Here is a 20,985-nt window from a genome sequence, read left to right on the forward strand (position 1 = left end):
GGTCCCAAAGAACACAGTTGCTTCCAACATGTATAAATGGAACCATCAGGACTAGAGCTGGCTATCTATATATATATATATATATATATATATAAAAAAAATTCCCCACTCGCCCCTGTGGGCGGTCAATCCTTCAAGCTTGGGTCCTCTACCAGAGGCCTGGGAGCTTGAGGGTCCTGTGCAGTATCTTAGCTGTTCCTAGGACTGCGCTCTTCTGGACAGAGATCTCCGATGTTGTTCCCGGGATCTGCTGGAGCCACTCGCCTAGCTTGGGAGTCACTGCACCTAGTGCTCCGATTACCACTGGGACCACCGTTACCTTCACCCTCCACATCTTCTCGAGCTCTTCTCTGAGCCCTTGGTATTTTTCGAGCTTCTCGTGTTCCTTCTTCCTGATGTTGCTGTCATTCGGAACCGCTACATCAATCACTACGGCCGTCTTCTCATGTTTGTCTAGCACCACTATGTCCGGTTGGTTAGCCACCACCATTTTGTCCGTCTGTATCTGGAAGTCCCACAGGATCTTAGCTCGGTCATTCTCCACCATCCTTGGGGGCGTCTCCCATTTTGACCTCAGGACTTCCAGGTTATTCTCGGCACAGATGTTCCTGTACACTAGGCCGGCCACTTGGTTATGGCGTTCCTTGCCTGCTAGCATCTTGCACCCTGCTGTTATGTGCTGGATTGTCTCAGGGGCATCTTTACACAGCCTGCACCTGGGGTCTTGCCTGGTGTGATAGACCCCAGCCTCTATGGATCTTGTACTCAGAGCTTGTTCTTGTGCTGCCATGATTAGTGCCTCTGTGCTGTCTTTCAGTCCAGCTTTGTCCAGCCACTGGTAGGATTTCTGGATATCAGCCACCTCCTCTATCTGCCAGTGGTACATACCATGCAGGGGCCTGTCCTTCCATGATGGTTCCTCGCCTTCCTCCACTTTCTTGGGTTTCTGCTGCCTGAGGTATTCACTGAGCACGCTGTCAGTTGGGGCCATCTTCGTGATGTATTTGTGGATGTTCGTTGTCTCATCCTGGACTGTGGTGCTGACACTCACGAGTCCCCGGCCCCCTTCCTTCTGCTTAGCGTACAGCCTCAGGGTGCTGGACTTGGGGTGAAACCCTCCATGCATGGTAAGAAGCTTTCTTGTCTTGATGTCAGTGGCTTCTATCTCCTCCTTTGGCCAGCCTATTACCCCAGCAGGGTACCTGATCACGGGCAGGGCGTAGGTGTTGATAGCCCGGATCTTGTTCTTACCGTTCAGCTGACTCCTCAGGACTTGCCTGACCCTCTGCAGGTACTTGGTGGTTGCAGCTTTCCTAGCGGCCTCTTCATGGTTCCCATTCGCCTGCGGGATCCCCAGGTACTTGTAACTGTCCTCTATGTCTGCAATGTTGCCTTCTGGTAGTTTGATCCCCTCCGTTCTGACTACCTTCCCTTTCTTTGTTACCATCCGACTACACTTCTCCAGCCCGAACGACATTCCGATGTCATTGCTGTATATCCTGGTGGTGTGGATCAGTGAATCGATGTCTCGTTCACTCTTGGCATACAGCTTGATGTCATCCATGTACAGGAGGTGGCTGACAACTGCTCCATTCCGTAGTCGGTATCCGTAGCCAGTCTTGTCAATTATCTCACTGAGGGGGTTAAGGCCCATGCAGAATAGCAGTGGGGACAGAGCATCTCCTTGGTAGATCCCGCACTTGATGGTGACTTGTGCTATGGGCTTGAGGTTGGCCTCCAGTGTTGTCCGCCACATCCCCATTGAGTTCCTGATGAAGGCTCTCAGGGTCCCGTTTATCTTGTATAGTTCTAGGCATTCCAGGATCCAGGTGTGGGGCATTGAGTCATAGGCCTTCTTGTAATCAATCCAGGCAGTGCACAGGTTGGTCAGTCTGGTCCTGCAGTCTCGGCTGACTGCTTGGTCTGCCAGTAGCTGGTGTTTTGCGCCTCTGGTATTCTTGCCCATCCCTTTCTGTGCCCCGCTCATGTATTGACCCATGTGCCTGTTCATCTTAGCCGCTATGATGCCTGACAGGAGCTTCCACGTGGTGCTGAGGCAGGTTATTGGTCGGTAGTTGGAGGGGACTGGTTCCTTCTGGGGGTCCTTGAGGATCAGGACCGTCCGGCCTTCGGTTAGCCATTCCGGGTGTCTCTCGTCAACTAGCAGCTGGTTCATTTGTGCTGCCAGGCGCTCGTGGAGTGCAGTCAGCTTCTTCAGCCAGTAGGCGTGAACCATGTCAGGGCCTGGTGCTGTCCATCTCTTCATACTGGAGACCCTTTCTTGGATATCTGCCACTGTGATGGTTACTGGACCCTGTTCGGGGAGGTCGCTGTGGTCTGCCCTCAGATCCACTAGCCACTGAGCATTGCCGTTATGGGTAGCGTCCTTCTCCCATATGCTCTTCCAGTATTGCTCCGTCTCCAGCCTTGGTCATATTGTTCCCCTGCCACTGAGAGTACACCTTGGCTGGTTCCGTGGAGAACAGCTGGTTTATTCTCTTGCCTTCTATCTCTCTGGTGTATCTCTTCAAGCGGCTGGCCAAGGCTTTGAGTCGTTGCTTGGCAGTTTCCAAGGCCTCAGGTATGGACAGCTTCCTATATATATATATATATATATATATATATATATATATATATATATATATATATATATATATATATATATATACATACATACACACATATATATGTGTGTGTGTGTGTGTATATGGGTTTGGGTTATTGGTTTGACCCAGCACACTGGGTTAGGATAACTGTCCAAAAATTGGGTTAAATTGACCAATGTTTAAAGCTGAGGTTAATAAAAATTGGGTCAAAACTCAGAACGCATCACAAAAACTAGATTCAATACAGATTTTCTCAAAACTGTTTTTATTGCCATATGATACATAGAATATAGACAGCAAAATCCATACAAAATATATCAATGAAAGTAAAATGCAAGTTAATACAAAGCTGGCTCTGTTTTAGAACAAATTACATGTAAAAACTCTTAACTAAAAAAAACTGATGATGATTTTTTTCTGTACTTAACATACATCAACACTTTGGAAAAGTGGCAAGAGGGAATCTCAGATCATTTCATGCACCTTTATGAACAACATTTTACACTTCCATCATAGCTAAATGAGCCATCATTAATTTGATCATATTTGATTCATGTCCTGGGATTCATCTATTCCTGGAATAGATGACAGTGTGAAGGAATTCCCAAACCTGGGCGCATAACTTTGGGTAACCTGCATCAAAAACAAAAAATGCTTTGAAGCAGCCATCAACAGATCTTAGATTGCTGCAAAAAGCAGAAACAAATCTATCTTCTAGTACCAGGCAAGATGAACATTTTCTTGGGTTTCCTTTGGTGCTGAATTCTTCTCCCTGATAGAACGAAGCCTTTTCCTGACATTTGGTAGACACTCCTCCAGAAATCCAGTTGCTGGCCTATGAGTTCTGCAAGGGCTGAACCATGCATCCTGAAACAAAATAAAAGGGTCAATAAAGTAAGATTTAAAAGATTATTTGCAGTTGTTTGGTTAATGTCAAGTTGTCTGTAATCCTGGAGCAGTGGGCTCCAACACTATGCTTGACATTTGCTCAGAGAGATCAAAACAACAATGAAGCAGACCAGTCTGTGGTTGTGAATGCTCGCAATTAATTTTTAGGAGATGGACTACACCAACATCAAGTATCATGTTTCACACACTTTATACTGTCACAAGGTTGTACAAACCTTTTTGCCAACTTCTCAATACATTTACAACAATGTTATTATTTATGCATCTATAATGTGCATATGACTGAAGAAATCACTTGGATGAGTGCCATATAATGTGCAAACATCTTTTAAAGATATAGAAATTGAGTACATACACACTGTATATTTATTTATAAATATATGGGTGTATGAGTGTACCAGCTAGTCCAACTTCAGTAACCCTACAAATGTCGCTGCTGTTTCCTTTCCTGTCTTCATTTATGTCGGACGTGATAGCGGAGCTGTACGTCTTAATTTGTTTCAGAAATCCCTCAGTCAGGACATGCTATATTATATGTAGATGGAAACTAGGAGCTAACTCTCTGCTAACCTCTAACTCCGTTGAATTTAATAAATTCCATTTTAATGGATGCTTGTATGTTAAACTTAATTGTTACACCTGGTAGAGCAGCCACATTGATCATTTTATTACAGATGAAAGAATATAGACAGTTTTTCAACTCTCAGTGATGCCACAGTAATCGTTTGATTTATGGACCTGCAGCGGAGTTTGGGCACAGACACGGCTAATGACGTCAGACCTAAAGACCGGATAAAACACCTTTCACTTAAGAAATAGTTTTTTCTGTGTATGGTTTTGGGGACCAGGGTGGGGTCACTTCCTTTTTAAACCTTATGCTACATTCCTGTACCCCTAGGCTGGGGCGTAACATATGTTACTTTTAGTTGGGTTTTGTGTGTTCTACACCTTTTTGTGTTTTTGTTGGCTGATCAGACACTGTTTAAGTTTCCCCTTTGTCTTGTTTAGGCAGGTTAGTTTGTTTGAGTTAGTAGTATTGTTTGTTACCAGCTTTTGAGAAGAGTTTTGTTACTTTGACCTCTTTTTGAAGAATCCAAGATTTTGAATTTTCTGTGTAATTTAACCATGTTTGTTTTAGGGTCAAATAAAAAAACCTTTTTTTGCACTTTAACCTGTGTCTGACTAAGAACCGAAAGGCTTAATACAAATGATATTTAGAATGCATTAAATTAGCGTTTTTATATTTTACTTTGATTACACGTAAACTTGTGGCGGACCTTAAAGCTACTGAGGTCTAAGAGTGAGGATGGAAGATGGTGGCTAAATATTGGTGGTGGCAGTATAAATACTCATGTATGTTGCTATTGCCATCACGTTTTCATTAGTAGCAAGCGAGCTAAGCACAGGAATGTGCATGGCCTTTGCGCCATCTAGTGAACGAGGGAAAAAAGGGGTCAAAGTATTAGCGCAATGTATCTTTTTTTTTTTTTAAATATAAATGAGAGGAATTATCATTGCCTTTAAATTTTAAAATGAAAAGATGTTATCAACATACATAATTTAGGATAAATTAAATAATTAAAATAAATTAAATAGTTTAGATAGACTGTGTTCCTTTTTCTTTTTTTTACCTTTTTCCCACAAATGCAACACCCAATCTCATACTTTCATTGTTCTGTATACAGTGATCTCTAAATAGTTTGTCAAACAGAGCAACCTCATCCTCATTTCAAATAATAACTTTAAAAGACGATATCAAGCATTTTTTTTTTTTTTTTTTTTTTTTTTGTGTCCCGTTTGGATCTTTAGCCATCAGAATTGTTGTCTTAAGGCCAAGAAAGATGCCAAGCGGATTTATTTTATCAAGTGGATCATCATGGCCTTGCCATATTGGTCCATTTGATTGACCTTTATTATAATTATGAATTTATTTTATTTTCGGTTGCTACAAACGGGACAGACATGACTGGGGGATAGGACAGGGAGAAAGAATGAAAGAAAGAGAGGGAGAGAAAGAAAACCAAAGGGGAGAAGAGACGGTGAGAAGGGGGGGAAGAAAGGAAAAAACAAACAAACAAACAAAACACCTGGATCACCTGTATGGAGAAAAAAAACAGAAGAGAAAGCAAACAACAAAGAGCAACATAATAAAAACAGCACCATCACAATAAACTAGCTAGCAGTAGATAACAGTAGATACTAAATAATAAACGATATTGTGCAGCATGCAAGATAGACAGCGCACAATGTGCTTTGAGGCAGCAGCCAAGAAAGGTGTAGTCCGCGTCTGTGAACACCCGTGTGTACACCTGTGTGCATACCTGTGTGGATCAGCATGCTTGTATTCCAAAGGTTTCTCCATGTAACGATCTGCTAGGGAGTGTGGGGAGCCATAGCCCCGTCCACCAGGGTATGAAGCAGGTATGGAGGAGATCCAGGCCCCAGATATCCAGAGGCCCCATAGTACAAGGACCCGAGGAGGACCACCAAAGGGGGGGGAACCGTGCCACCCTCCTGGGAAGAGCTGAGTAGAGCCCCAAAGGAGAGGTCACCCCGCAGCTACGGAGCAGAGGCCAGAGGGGGTTGCAGTGGCGTGCCCGCGGGCTCTGCCGGCAGCCAGCTGTGCCAGAGAGGACCGAGCTTCAGGCCCAGAGGCCAGAGGCCTGAGGGCATCCCACCCCCCGGAAGGAGCCCAGCCGGGCCACAGGCGCCCGGCCCCGCCAATCGGCCACCAGGAGTGAGCCGGTACATGCATGAGCGCCCAGCCCCAGACGACAAGGACCACCAACACACCAACGTCTGAGGGCATCAGCCACCGGCAGGGAGTGTGGTGAGGGGAGATAGGCCTCCGTACTTTAGAGGGCCTGAGATGTACCCAGAGAGGTTGAGTCTAAGACCCAACCTGACATATAGACACAGACAAACAGGCACACGTGGACACAGATGTGCATTCCCACCCCCATATGCACAACCAAATACTCGGCACTCACCCAACGTGTAGACAGACACAAATAGACACTGCACAGACAGTCGCACTCCCCAAACATACTCTATATCCCAGGTCCAGGTACCCCCGCCCCCAGAGGGGCAAGCCGCACCTAGACCCAGGAGATGTAACCCTTCTCTCTGGGGTGGAGGCAAGCGGACCACCTCCTTATCTGCAGTAGCAGGGAGGTCCCGCATTCCAGACCCCAGTCTGACGGCCAGCACCTCCTCCCAGCCCCCCAGCCCTGACGGCTAACAGAACCGGGGTGAGTGAAGACCTCAAACCTCCCTACGCCGGCTCATATGTAGTGTTGCTGTGTGCTGTTCTAAAGTGCATTTAAAACTCAGGAGAGCATGGTACTAGCTTCCTCTCAGAGAGCAGCACGGCTCCTCCCGAAAACCCTTAGTGTCTAAATGCATTTAAAGTTGAGGGTAGGGCACCAGCGCCAGAGGTGGGTTGGAGTACAACGACCATCCTCTGGATGCTGTAAAACGTGCCCACCCCCAAGGCCCTATATGTATGTGTTATGTGAGAGTGTGAGTAATGTGGATGTCTAGGTTGCAGAATAAAATTGAGGCACAGGCGGCCAGAAGGGGACAGAGGGGGAGTGCCTCCCCTGCACCCTGGTGACATACCTGCACCCCAAGCCCTGTGTGTGTGGGTGGGTGTGGTAGAGCGGGAATAGGGAGGCAGCTGAGGATGGGGAGGGAAGAAAGCGAGGGGCAAGCGGCCCCTCCCTGGGGCCAGCTCCCCCGCTGAAACCAGTAGGCACCCCCACGCTCTGGAACCCACCAGGGCAAGGGGGCCCAGGCCCATCCGGACCGGGGCCCGCAGCAGCAGCACCGCCCAGCCCCACAGAGTCCGGGGCAGCCCACCCGACTCCACCCCAGAGAAAACTGCACCCACCCCATCATCCAATCATCTCCCAAACTACACAAGACAATAGACACCCAGGTTGAGTTCATTCTCCCCCTCTCCTATATCTCTCCCCCCACCTGCAGAGTGAGCTCCTGTAGTGAGGAGACCACCTGCAAAGATATAACAACCTCCCCACCAGTTAGAGAGCCCCCTAGTTGGGCCGATGCACCAGAGGTCCCCTGCACTGGGGCTGAGCCCCCCTGCACCCACCCGCCCACTGCTCCGGCGACACAACAGCCAGGACCCAAGCCCCCAAGGCCCGGCCAGCACCCCAGACCGGGGGGCGGAGCACCCCCAGACCCCTAAGCCTCCACGCCCGTCCCGGACCCTCCCAGGGGCAGCCAGGCTACCAGGCCAGTAACCAACGTCCGCCAGCACAGACCCTCACTCATCTCCGCTGTACGCAGCCACAAGGAAAACACCATCCAAGAGCCCCAGAGCTTCTAACCAGGTCATGGCCACATCCCCCAGGTTAGGCCCTCCAGGGAAACGTCCCTAGGGACTCCCCAGATGCCCTAAGGCCGTCCCTACCCCCATATCAACCACAATAGCGAAGGCAGGACCAAACCATGACCCCCCACCCCCACTAGGTGATGAAGCCGATCAAAGGAGCCCAAAGGGATTGATCAAATGTGATGGCAGAGGTTGTATCAAGACTAATGCGATCTATTAGATGGTTTTCATATTGGTTAGAATTAAGATTATTTTTATTTTTCCAGTTAATGAGGACCATTTTCTTGGCAATGCATAGGGCCGTAAAAACAACGTGGGCTGTGTTTATTTCTGCAGTGACCTCATCCAAGTTGCCCAGCAAGCATACTAAAGGGGAGGCTGGAATGTTACATTTCAGACACTTTGATAAGTCTTCACATATCTCATGCCAAAATTTCTGAACTGGTGGACAGAACCAAAGAGCGTGGATGTAATTGTCCGGTGTATTTGCTGTGCAGTGTGAGCAGTTGTTGGAAGGCGTATAGCCCATCTTGAACATCCTATGACCAGTATAGTGCACTCTGTGTAATATTTTGTATTGTATTAATTGCAAACTGGGATTTCTGATCCATTGAAAGGTTTTTAAGCATATCTGAGACCAAAGGTTTGGGTCTAAGTTGATTGATAAATCTGCTTCCCATTTTGCAATAGGATGGGATATTGATTCATCTATTTTAGAAAGTGTTCTGTATATTTTAGACAATAATTTGGGGGGTTTTAGACTAAAAAATTGTACCACACTTGGTGGTGTTTGTAATTCAGCTTCACTGGGATTAAATTTCTTTTTTACTATGGATTTAATTTGTTGATATTCCAAAAATCGTTTCTTGTTGATCCCATATTGTATAACTAGTCTGTCAAACGAAATAAAGTCTGTTCCTTCCAATATATGTTCCAAGTATTTAATTCCTTTGCAACTCCAATCTGAAAAGTTTATCATATTATTGTTTTGTAATATGTCCGGGTTGTTCCAGATAGGTGTACGTTTGCATGGGATTAATGAAGACTCCGTCATTTTTAGAAACTCCCACCATGCTGTCAGAGAAGAGCTAATATTGATGCTTTTAAAGCATTCATGTCGTTTGATGTTTGAGCTGATAAATGGTAGGTCTGAAATTTCTAGGTTATTACATAGTGCCTGTTCTACATCTATCCAAGGTTCATCTAAGAGGGTGTGTTTAAACCATCTAGAGATGAACTGAAGCCTGTTGGCTAAAAAATAGTGATTAAAGTTAGGCAGATCCAATCCTCCTTTATCCTTGGTCCTTTGTAGTGTTTTTAAGCTGATAGGTGGGGGTTTATCTTTCCAAAGGAATTTAGAAATGTACGAGTCTAGAGATCTGAACCAATCTTGTGATGGCTTATTTGGGATCATTGAAAATAAATAGTTTCTTTTTGGCAAGATCATCATTTTTATAGCGGCGACCCTTCCCATGAGTGATATGGGTAAAGATTTCCATCTAGCCAGGTCGCCTTCTACTGTCTTTAAAAGTGGGATGTGGTTTAATTTAGTTAATTCTGAAAGTTTAGGAGAGACATTAATACCTAAATATTTTATATTTCCACATTGCAGTGGGGAAGGAGAAGAATTATGGAAGGAGCAATTAATCGGAAGAACTGTTGATTTCGACCAGTTAATTGAATAATCTGAGACACTTGAGAAGGAATTTATCAATGCAATTACCCCAGAGATATTGGTTTGTGAGTTTTGGAGAAAAAGTAACACATCATCTGCATAAAGGCTGATTTTATGTTCTATATTCTTACATTTTATGCCCTTAATTGTTGTAGCCTGTCTAATTGCTGCTGCTAGTGGCTCAATAAAAATTGCAAACAGTGAAGGGGAGAGTGGGCATCCCTGTCTGGTGCCCCTCAGAAGAGAGAAGCGGGAGGATGTTTGGTCATTTGTTCTGACACAAGCTGTTGGGGAGTTATATAATATTTTTAACCAGTTTATGAAAGAGGGTCTAAAACCAAATTTATGTAAAGTTGCAAATAGAAATTTCCAGTTAACTCTGTCAAATGCTTTTTCTGCATCTAAAGAAAATATTATGGTTTCAGTGTTTTTACTGCATGAGTAGTCTATTAAATTAAGTAATCTACGTGTATTTGTTGATGAGTGCCTACCTTTTATAAAACCAGTTTGGTCAGGATGAATTAAAAGGGGGGTTATTTTCTCTAATCTCTTTGAGAGAGCTTTGCAGATTATTTTAAGGTCTACATTAATAAGGGATATTGGACGATAGCTTGAGGGATATACAGGGTCTTTGCCTGGTTTTTGTAAGAGACTGATATTTGCAGAGTTCATATTTGGTGGTAGTCTACCATTTTCTTTGATTTCCTGCAACATCCTGTGAAAAACTGGTGCCAGAATTGTCCAGAATTCTTTGTAAAAATCTGTTGGAAAACCGTCTGGACCTGGAGCCTTATTATTGGGCATACTTATCAGAGCTTCCTGGAGTTCACCTGGCGTCAGTGGCGAATCCAGTGCCATTGCTTGGGTGTCTAATAATTTTGGAAGAGTTATGTTGTCGAGAAATTGATCAATTTCATTTTTAGATGGGTTTATTTGTGGTGTATATAAAGTTTCATAGAAATCCCTAAAAATTTTATTTATTTTTTTAGGATCATATATTGTATTCCCAGATAAATCTTTAACGGCACATATAGTTGTTTTTTCTTTATTGATTTTTAACTGGTTAGCAAGAAATTGTCCGGATTTGTTACAGTGTTCATAATTTTGCAGGCGAAGTCTTTGTACTAAGAATTTAGTCTTTTTATTAATAATTTCATTTAATTCTAGTTTTGTCTTGCGTATTTTGTTTAATATTTCTTGATCTTGGTGTGACACATAGGCTTTTTCTAAGGATTTGATGTTTTTCTCTAGTTCCTGAATTTTTTTGTTTTCTTCTTTCTTCTTATGTGATGAGAAAGAGATTATTTTACCTCTCATCACGGCTTTCCCTGCTTCCCAGAGGACAGATGCTGATGTTCCAGGAATGTCATTAAAGCCTAAATATAGAGTCCATTCTTTTTTAAAGTATTTGATAAACTCTTCGTCTTTGAGCAGTGATGTATTAAATCTCCAGTTTTTTCTTGGTGTAGTATTATTCATCTGTATTAGTGTTAAAGATACAGGAGCATGATCGCTGACAGCTATAGGATGAATCTCAGTGTCTGTAATGTTACTCAGCAGTGAGCTGCTGACCAGAAAATAATCCAGACGAGAGTAGGAGTGATGGACATGTGAGAAGAAAGAATATTCCTTACTGTTGGGGTGAAGGGAGCGCCATGCATCGCAAAGACCAAAGTCGCTCATATACTGTTTGATTATATTTGTGGACTGCCAGTTACGCTGAGTTCCTGCTGTATTGAGCCTATCCATTTCTTCATTTAGTCCCAGATATCAAGCATTTTTAAGTAGAAATAACTCTCTTCATCACAAGCTGTTATCTGTTAAAAGACCTTTAATGAGTAGGTAAAGTTCTAGAATAAACCAATAAATTGTATTATAAAAAATAACCCTATGATTTTCAGACCGTTAGAATTCACTTTTCACTTACCATGTTTCATTTCATAGTAGTGGAGAAGTCCAGTGATATCTGATCAGGTCACAGTCTAGTTGAAAATGGCAGTTTGTGAAGACTAATGTGGCTTCTTCCGAGGCTTGTCTTCAACCCAAACATTTCGGTAAAATTTTGACCCAATATTTGATCACAGCTTTCCAACCTATGACCCAACAGAATTAGTCAAGCTGTGGAGCGAATTGAAGAACCCGGCACATCACCAACCCAACTCCTGAGTCATGACTTTGTCTACGGCTTTTACCCAGAAGTTGAGTTATGAAAATAACCCAGCATTTTTTAGGGTGTAGTAGTATCACTTTGTCACTTAGGGTAGTTTCACGAATGGGCTCTATGCTCTATCACACCCACACACTGACACAGTGGGGGCCATTGTAAGTTCATGGGAGACGTTAAACAGATAGCGAGACTCCTTCTGCTCATCAGGGATGTAAATCTTTAGGTGACAGCCAAGCAGAAAACAAGGTCATAATTCCCTCAGAGAGGGGGAAGGTTTTAAGGATGGGGCTGAAGGTGTAGTTCCCCCGTGAGATGGGTCAACATGTAAGAGTTGTGGAATGTTCTTTGTTTGAGAGTGTCTGTGTGGGACAGACACTGGGACCTGGAGAGCTGTGTGGAGTCAGCTGGAGATCTGCGTAGTCGTGGACTGTAAAACTGTTGTTGTGAATAAAAAATAACTGAGTTACAATATTCTGACAGTAACTAATTACTAGGAAAAGTAACTATTGCATTACTTTAAAAAATGCTTAACCCAATGGGGTCCAAGGTATAATTGGCTGTTTTTGACTACTTTTTATTTGACCTCTGCATTTCACCTTTAAAAACTATTTACCTTGTCTTTTTTGGTATCAGTCTTTTCAACACAACCTCACATGCCTGAATTTACAGTTATTTTTTTAATTTTGACATACTGTATTAATACAATTGATCTAAAATTAGACAAAAAAACAAAAATCAGAGTAGAAAAAAGTTGTTTTTTAACTGTAACAACCACAAACATGTTTAAAGAATCATTTTTATGAGTTAAAATGAAAATATAATTTGTAAATTTTAAAAACCTATGCACAAGTTTTGCAAACAACAAAGTTATTTGTAGCTATTTACCTAAAAATGCAGCCAAGGAGGGGTTTGTTTCTAACCATTTCAAACTATTTACAGAGTAATCTGGTGTTCTGCATCAAACGAAACAAATTTCCCACCTGTGGGACTAATCTTATCTTATCTTATCTTAAATAAGATGCCATGCAAATTAGTTGTGCCACTCCAAAAAAATCTGTCCACTATAAGATAAAGGAGAACATCACAAGCCTGATGCCTGCAGGCCCGACAGCAAGAGCTGTATCACTCCTCCTGTTTTCCACCTGGAGACAGCATTTGCACTTTAATCTGCCTTTGGTGGCTTTTTGGAAGCACCTGTGACATTCACCAGTCGCCTCATTGTTCTGACACACTCAACAATCCTATTGACTACACTACACACTAACTACACACTCCAAACATGCTAAACGTCACAAATATCTCACATCTCAAAATTCTCTCTCTCTCACACCGCCGTCACTCCTAAAACTTCCTCCTCTTCCTAAGCAACCAAATGTCATGTATGGCGTTATTTTTGTGCCACTATTCTGAGTGCACGTAAAAAAAAATTGCAGGTGCAAGTGTTGCATTTTGAGGAGAAATTTATTTTGAGCAAAGAAAAGCTAAATTTGAGTGAACAAAATCCATTGCTGCATGCAAAAAATGTATTTCAGTGTTTGCTATTATCCAGGGAGGCGGGGGATAAATCGAGCAGATATTAGAAGTTTACACAGCACCATTCTCGCATGAAAATATCTTAAAAGTTTATTTTGTGACCCAGAAAGAGTAATATTTCAAACTCCGCCACGCTGTGTTCCTCCGCCACTGCCTCGATTGAGTTTTGGACAAAATGGATTCTGGGATATTGCATTTCGTCATTTCGAGCTGATTGGAGACCAAAACAGGCAATCAGATTTTTTTTGCATCCAAGTCTGTGATTGGCTGGTTTTGTGGCACAAATATAACGGTGTATAGAAAGAGTTGAGCGCGCACGGGCAGAAATGTTGAGAGCGTGAGCAACACATTGCGAGCGAGCGCAAATGCAAAAACTGAGCAAGCGGGGCTGCTATTGTGTGTGTGTGTGTGTGTGTGTGTGTGTGTGTGTGTGTGTGTGGATAATAGCAAACACTGAAATACATTTTTTGCACGCAGGAATGAATTTTGTTCACTCAAATTCAGCTTTTCTTCGCTCAAAATAAATTTCTCCTCAAAATGCAACACTTGCACCTGCAAATGTTTTTTTTACGTGCACTCAGAATAGTGGCACAAAAATAACGCCATAGCCATGTTGCCATATCATTTTTTGACATGTTAAATTTTTCCACAAATACGAAAGAGGTGTTTTTTCTTTTCTCTTGATCATAAGCAGAGAGTGCTTGCTAGCGCTATCCTTAGACAGTAAACAAGACGAAAGTATTCAGGCAAAAACACCGTGTATATCTTTTTATCATGACTCTGGTTTTACTTGGCCCATCAACACAATTTTAAAACTATAGCGTCTAGTTGCTATGTCATCTTAAATTGGTCAGGTGATTGGTTTACCACAACTACTTTATTCTTCCTCAGCCAATCAGCAGCACTCGTGCGATTGATTCGTCCCCCATCCCCCGCCTCCCCGTAAGAAGAAGACAGCTTCAAACATCTCTGTGTTGAAAAACAGGGCCAACTTTTTACAGGAACTCTCTGCCTTACTTTCTTTGGTTTTAACTAACAAGCAATGAGGAAGAGCAAAGGGTAATTTTAATATTGTTTTTGATGATCCAATAAGATGCCATCCAGAAGTCAAAATTTTGAAATGATAACTCAAAACTTTGATTCTCTTTGAAGCTCTTCCTGGTATTTTTTTTCTTTTGTTTTTTTTTCAGTGGTAGAAACAAGCTGACATGTTTTCAGGTGCAAGGCTCACATATTAAAAATGTAAAAAGTTATATGAAAACTTCAAAACAATAACAAATGAATGGCTGTTTTGAAGACCACGAAGACCATTTCTCTCTGCATCTCAAGTTTTGGCATTCATAGTTCAAAATTTTGGGTCACAGTCTCAAAAATTTAGAGTTATTAAATCCTGACTAAGCTCTGCCTGGAAATTTATTTATTTCATTGGCGGAAAGAAGGTTCCATAGTTTCATATGCTAGGATCAAATTTCAACAGTCAAAAGTGGTCACCACATTTATAAGTAGAAATAAAAATATATATATTTGAATCTCTTCAATCTTTAATATTATAGCACCTAATTTAACTATAACTGTGATTTATGTTGATTGTGAATGGGTTTAGTTATGATATATGCTATGAATAAGGCATAACCATAGAAAAATACAAATAAAAATTCTGAAAATAAAAGGTTTGGGGCAACTTTTTATGAAAGTCTTTGTTCTCTTCTTCACTTTGTTGGGTTTTAACTGCCAATCAATCCAGATGGTTCACAGTAATTTTAGTGTTGTTTTGCACTTTTTCTCTGTGTTAGGTTTTGTATTGTTGATTGTCATTTATGCTTAGAAATATCTACTTATATATGCTTAGAGTTTTATAATTAGTTTTAGATTGGTAGAAGTTTGATCCTTAATAGTCTGCAAACTTTGTGTGCATTCCAGAGCACTTTGGGAGCATGGGAGAGGTCGTACCTTGTCTTATTGTTTTATGGTAGGATAAACGTAGCTATAACTGTTTTAGTCTAAGTGCCTTTTGTTTAGATGAACTGCTGGACTTCCAGACCAGCAGGTTTAGGGAAGTCATTTATGGGGTCACACTCTGACCCCACACACACACACACACACACACACACACACACAGGCAAGGTACTCTTTGTTTATATGTAGACGTCATATGTTAATGAACCTATGTATATTCATGTAACCTCAATAAAAGAGCAGTGTTATGGGGGAGCGGACGAGAGCAACTGGGGTCAAGCGAAGGAACGGCGTTTGTCCGGTTCTCTCCCGTGCACGAGAAACATGAAGAACTTTGCCTACTTCGTGTCTTGCTTGCTGTGTAATTATATTGTCTTCAACGTTCCAGCGAATAGGTTCAAGCTACAAACCTATCATTAATTGGTCCTTCGAGAGCCGGAGCCCTGGAGTCGACATTCACTGAGGGGAGAAGAGACACGCTGAAAGACTGACGTCAGCCAGGAAGTTCCTGTAGTAAAGTCCCGAGACGTGAGAATTTGTCATCGGGCCGGTGGATTAGCTGTCTGTTTTCTCTCCTTGATGAATGGCGATCGGCGGGATTCGAGGCTATACTACACGCTAAGCAACGCCGAGTAAGTTTAGAGTCAAACTCTATAACTGTACATCTTCGCCGCTCAGTGGGGCGTTGTCCGTGGCCGCTTAGTGGGGCGATGTACAAAGCCGCTCAGTGGGGTTTTTTGTACAGAAGCATTAAGTCGCAGAGTTGCGCAGTTCGAACTTTTTTGGTTCGCCGTCTTAGTGGGGAGAAATGTAGACCGCTTTGTGGGGTCCGCCACTTTGTGGGGAATTGAGAAGTCCCACGGGGTCCAGATTGTGCTGGACAATAGGCCTTATTGTAACCAACTTTAAGCTATAAAGGTGAATTACAGCACAATAATTACTTGGGCTCGTAATAAGACCCTGGCCAGAATCAGAAGACACCAAATTCGTATGGAGCCAAAGCATTGAGCAGCAATAATGACCTGGACACAATGTTAACTTTTGAGTAGCCACTCTTGTATTGGTACAACAGGTATTTGTCCAATTTGTACAGATAAAGTATAAAATAAAATAAATAGTGTGCACACTCAAACAAAATAAAAGTATTCGTTGGGGCCCTTTAAGAATTTAGAGTTAAGCTGGCGATAGCCAACTTCAAAGGTCCTTGTGAGTGTAACTGGAATGTATGAGTGTGTGGGTGTGTATCTTCTTTGGGGTAGATCGTCCTCAAAGTGGTTGGCTCGCCATCTATCACAACCGGAATATCGTCCTGGTCCTTGGACTTTTCTGTCCTCTCCAAAAAACCTGACCTATAATCCAGGTCATAAAATGTACATTCTAATCAGTCTGTTTCAGATGCATCGTTTAAGGTTAAAATACAAAATCAAAATATTGCATCAACCTCATATTCATTGCATCAACATCTTAAATCTTATCAAATCTCACAGTTATGTTGTACAACATTCAATTTTCAAGTATATCAAATATGAGAACTAAACATCTAAGTTGCTCAAATATTTCTCTATTCATGTAAACATTAATTAAACAATACTTATGGTAAGTAACCATTGACATTCAAAATACAATACACCATAACAAATTTAGAACTATGTGCAAATAAGCAACAAAATATACATGTGAGTTCAGTTCAGAGGCATTAAAGCAGTGTGCTTAATTTCTCCACACTATAGGCCTATTCGTGATAGAGAAATGCACTAAAAATTACCCTCTAGATTACTTTAAACTCACAGTGAACTGACAAAAATTAGCTTTAGAGCGGCTAAGAACATGTTGCTCACCGTTGCTCTGTTTCACAAAAGCCCAACACACACTGGCGTTGGAATTGCAGCAGCTCTCCGGATGAAAGGTGAGTGGTTAGCCTGTGAGACACCGAGCTAGCATTAGCGTGATCACGACGGTAAGTCTCTACAAGTTTTTTCCGTCGGAATAACACTCGTCTTACCGACGTTGCTTCTCTCCTTCATCCAGCCACTCGACTCCGGACTTCCAGCAGGTAAGTAGGCTGGCTTTCCTTCCTCTCAATTCTGAGTTTTTCCTCTCTTTTGTCCGTGGATTTCTCGGTTTGAGTAGCAGATGCCTCCACTCCTCTTGCTAAGATGAGAAAAAACCCGGGAGCACCATGCACCTTCACCTCACTTCCTGGCTGACAGGGTCAATGCGGCCTGGGTAGGCTCTGATTGGTCGCTGAGCTAGGTGCCCTCAGGTGGGGTGAACTGAGAGGTGCATTCAACGGTCATAGGAAATATGACGCTTTGTTGGTGTGGACAGTTAAAATAAAGAGAATAAATACTCTCTCTTCTCTATCATTGGTGTAAATATGATTTTTTTTCATCTGGGCTACACCATTCTTTGTTGTTGTTCGTGGTGTTTGTGTGAGTGAGTGTGGAGTAGAACACGTGGTCTGTGACGCCAGCTGTTGTTGTTATCATGGGTTCCTAAGCAACCAAGAGTGCGTCAGAGGGTGACAGACGTTTATGCTGGACTTCGCTCCTGGCAGCTCAAAGTATTTAAATAAAAGAGAGCAACGGCTCCTTAGCTGCGCGGGTTTCACGCGGACCTGAGCCATGCGGTTAATCGCAGGCTGATAAACAAAAGAGAACGACGCCTATACCGTGCGGTTTCACGCAGGCAGGTGTAGCTCAGTGACTGCGTGGGTACACACGAGTCCAGGAGCTCAACGGCCGTGCGGGTTCACGCAGGCTGGGGAAAGTTATAGGCCTATTTTGTGTTGTTTGTGTACGTCTGTGTCAATTGTTAAAAGCAATCTGCATTAAGCTTAGGGTTGCTCAAATTCAGTACAATGACATATGAAATGAAGTAAAATAGGCAAATATTTAAACTAATGATGTGCATAGAGGCATTTGACCTGTTTGAAAGACTGTCGTCTTATTATGAGCCATTGTTGAGATATAGAGCACACCTGTGAAAACAACTAATATGCTGAACCCTGTATGAAGCGGCTGAAAAGTACACTCTAAAAAATATTCATGGTGTTTGTAGGTAGAACTTAACAAAAAAGCATTTTTCTACTTAAAAAAGTAAGTTGTCTACATGTACACGTTTCAGTGAGTTGACTAATCAATGTTAAAAGTCAGTGCAACACAGAAATTAATAAACACCTCCTTAACTTAAATGTTTGAGTATATTGAACAAAATACTTTTGTCATCAATCAACAACAGAAAATATTAAGTTTGTGTAACATGTAAAAGTGAGTTTCAACATCCTTCGTGTTTGAACTGCCCATAACTGGACCATAACGAAAAAATAATTACAACTGCCATGAAAAAAGAAGAAACGGAAAAAAACAGAGGTTGGCACCACTACCTGGTAAGTTTCTTTTATAGTCTTTTATAAATATGTACTAGTTACAGGAATTTACTACTTAAGTTTAGTCTGACAATGGCAGCTACATGATGTGAGTTGACACTCTGTGTTATGCTAGTTGTTACTCTATAAAAGTATAAAAGAGCGTTTGTATTTTTTCCTGTTGTTAATGAAATCTGTCAATTAAATCTGTCACTCTGGTGGTTACTTTGGTTAGCCATAGGTGTGTATGAGACCATGCATACAGCAGAGGGTAACCCCGTAGCATATGTTCGTATCATCACAGGCGTAGCAGTTGTCTGCATTCTTATCACTTTGTGGGAGTAGAGGTGTGTTTCCCCTAGACTGCGTTCGGTGAGTTAACTAAGCATTGAATTTCAAAATAGATTAATTACAAGTTATATTTGTACACTTTAAATTTGATGGTTTTAATCATAGTTTAGCATAGTAAAGTTGCTAAAGTTAAAGTTGTTAGCTAGCTTTCTTTTAGCTAGAAAATGTTCCTCGCAAATACAGAGAACATTGTCAATTTTTCCACTTATACTTAAAATTTGTCACTTGTCAGGGTGCATTTGGTTAGCTGATAGACCTTGCAGACAGCAGAGCATGTTCAATTTGAACCTGTATATGTTCAAATTAACCAGTCAGCAGCTGCCTGCATTTTTATCATGGTGTCAGAGTAAATTTGTGTTTCCACGGTCTTGGGTGAGGTAACTAATTACTGACAGAGTGAAATGTGGTGAATTTATGCCAGAGTATTTATGTGAGTAAAAGTATTTCTATCAAATGTATTGATATTTTAAGCTCAAATGTGAAATATGCCTGAGGTTAAAGTTAGTTGACCTAGCAAGAAAAAACAAAATTGTGTGTGTGCACACAAGACTTGCTTTCGTTACCTTCTGTAATTGTAAGCATAATGTGAAGTGTGGGATTGTGGCATGTCAACAGTGGTCTTCAAATAATTAAAAAGAAAATTCTCTCACACATTTGGATATGACACAATTTTTCCAATTTTAAACTATAGTCTGTAGATTTATTTATTTATTTATTTATTTATTGAATTTTGGATTCATCTTTTCAGTGTTTCATTGTAGTGTTTTAGAGAAGGTTTTATACTTAAAATAACTTGTTAACTCAAAAGCCTCGATAAGTCTTTGTAGTCTTTTATAGTCCTTAGAACTCAACAAAAACTGTTTGAAATAGTACTAATACCAACATGTTTCTTTTTAACCTACTTGCCAGGATGGTGAAGAACAGTTCTCAGAAGAAGTGGTAAAGATCGTAGTCACCAGACGTGCAGCAGTGTCTCTTCCAGCCGTCGCTAAAATTGTGATTGAAGGAACAGCTGTCCTGGAAGACCTTGATGTGCCCAGAGCATGTGCCTTAATGATGGGACTTATATACGCTCTAAATCAAAGCGACCCCAAACAAGTAAAGAACACTCTAGAGGTATTCCAGAAGGTGTTTCTGGAACTTGATGGGCTTAAAGCCAGCCCACGGGTAATGTCTCCTAAGTACAAACTTCTGTCATAAAACAAATGTAATTTAGGCTGTAATATTCAGATGTGCTGATGCTTGTGTTTTTTATGCAGTCTTAGACAAGTGTAGTTTTGAGAGTTCATAATACGTATAACCTTACCTTTGGATTGTTGCGTTGTTAAATATTAACATGTTTTGTAATTTTCTTGATTCTGTGATATTTACCAAGTTGATAGGTTAAAGTTAATGTTTAATAATAAGCAGATTTGCAAGAACAAATTGCCTTACGTTGCAATGTTTGTTTTCTGAGGTATTTTAGAAGGGTGCGATTTAAAATTATTGTTATTTGGAAGACTTATATATATATATATATATATATATATACCTTTACAAATCTTTATAGTGGTTCTCAAAGTCGGTCATCAGGCCCCACTGCTCTGCTTGTTTCTATTAATAACTAAACACTGTTGATTGGCTGGTGTGTTCAGTTAATCAGAAGTTGTAGATACCATTGTGGAGTAAGAAAAACGAAGTGAATTGGTATGTTTTAGCTTCTGATTCAACACACCTTGTCCAGGTAATAAACATGCTACATTTTCTTTTGTTACTGAGGTTGTTTGTGGAGGAATTGTACTGAAATACATTATTGTTTTTGCCCACTGATTTATAATTAAAGGGCTGCTGTAATGTTTGATTTATGTTGTGTGACACAGAAGTGTATTACTTTGAAAATGTTATGCAATAAACTGTTTCATCAGTTGGAATAATTTAAATGGCTATGTTTGCATGGATAATTGTGAGTAGGATATATGTAAAAAAGTAAGTTAGATTAACTCAACTAATGTAATTTGTCAACTAAATATTACCAGAAATTCTAAATTAATATTAGGTTGCTTAAACTTAATTATGGTTTTACAG

This window comes from Perissodus microlepis, chromosome 8 (genome assembly GCF_051167445.1).
Source record: "Perissodus microlepis isolate ML-2025 ecotype Zambia chromosome 8, ASM5116744v1, whole genome shotgun sequence".
Taxonomy (NCBI): domain Eukaryota; kingdom Metazoa; phylum Chordata; class Actinopteri; order Cichliformes; family Cichlidae; genus Perissodus; species Perissodus microlepis.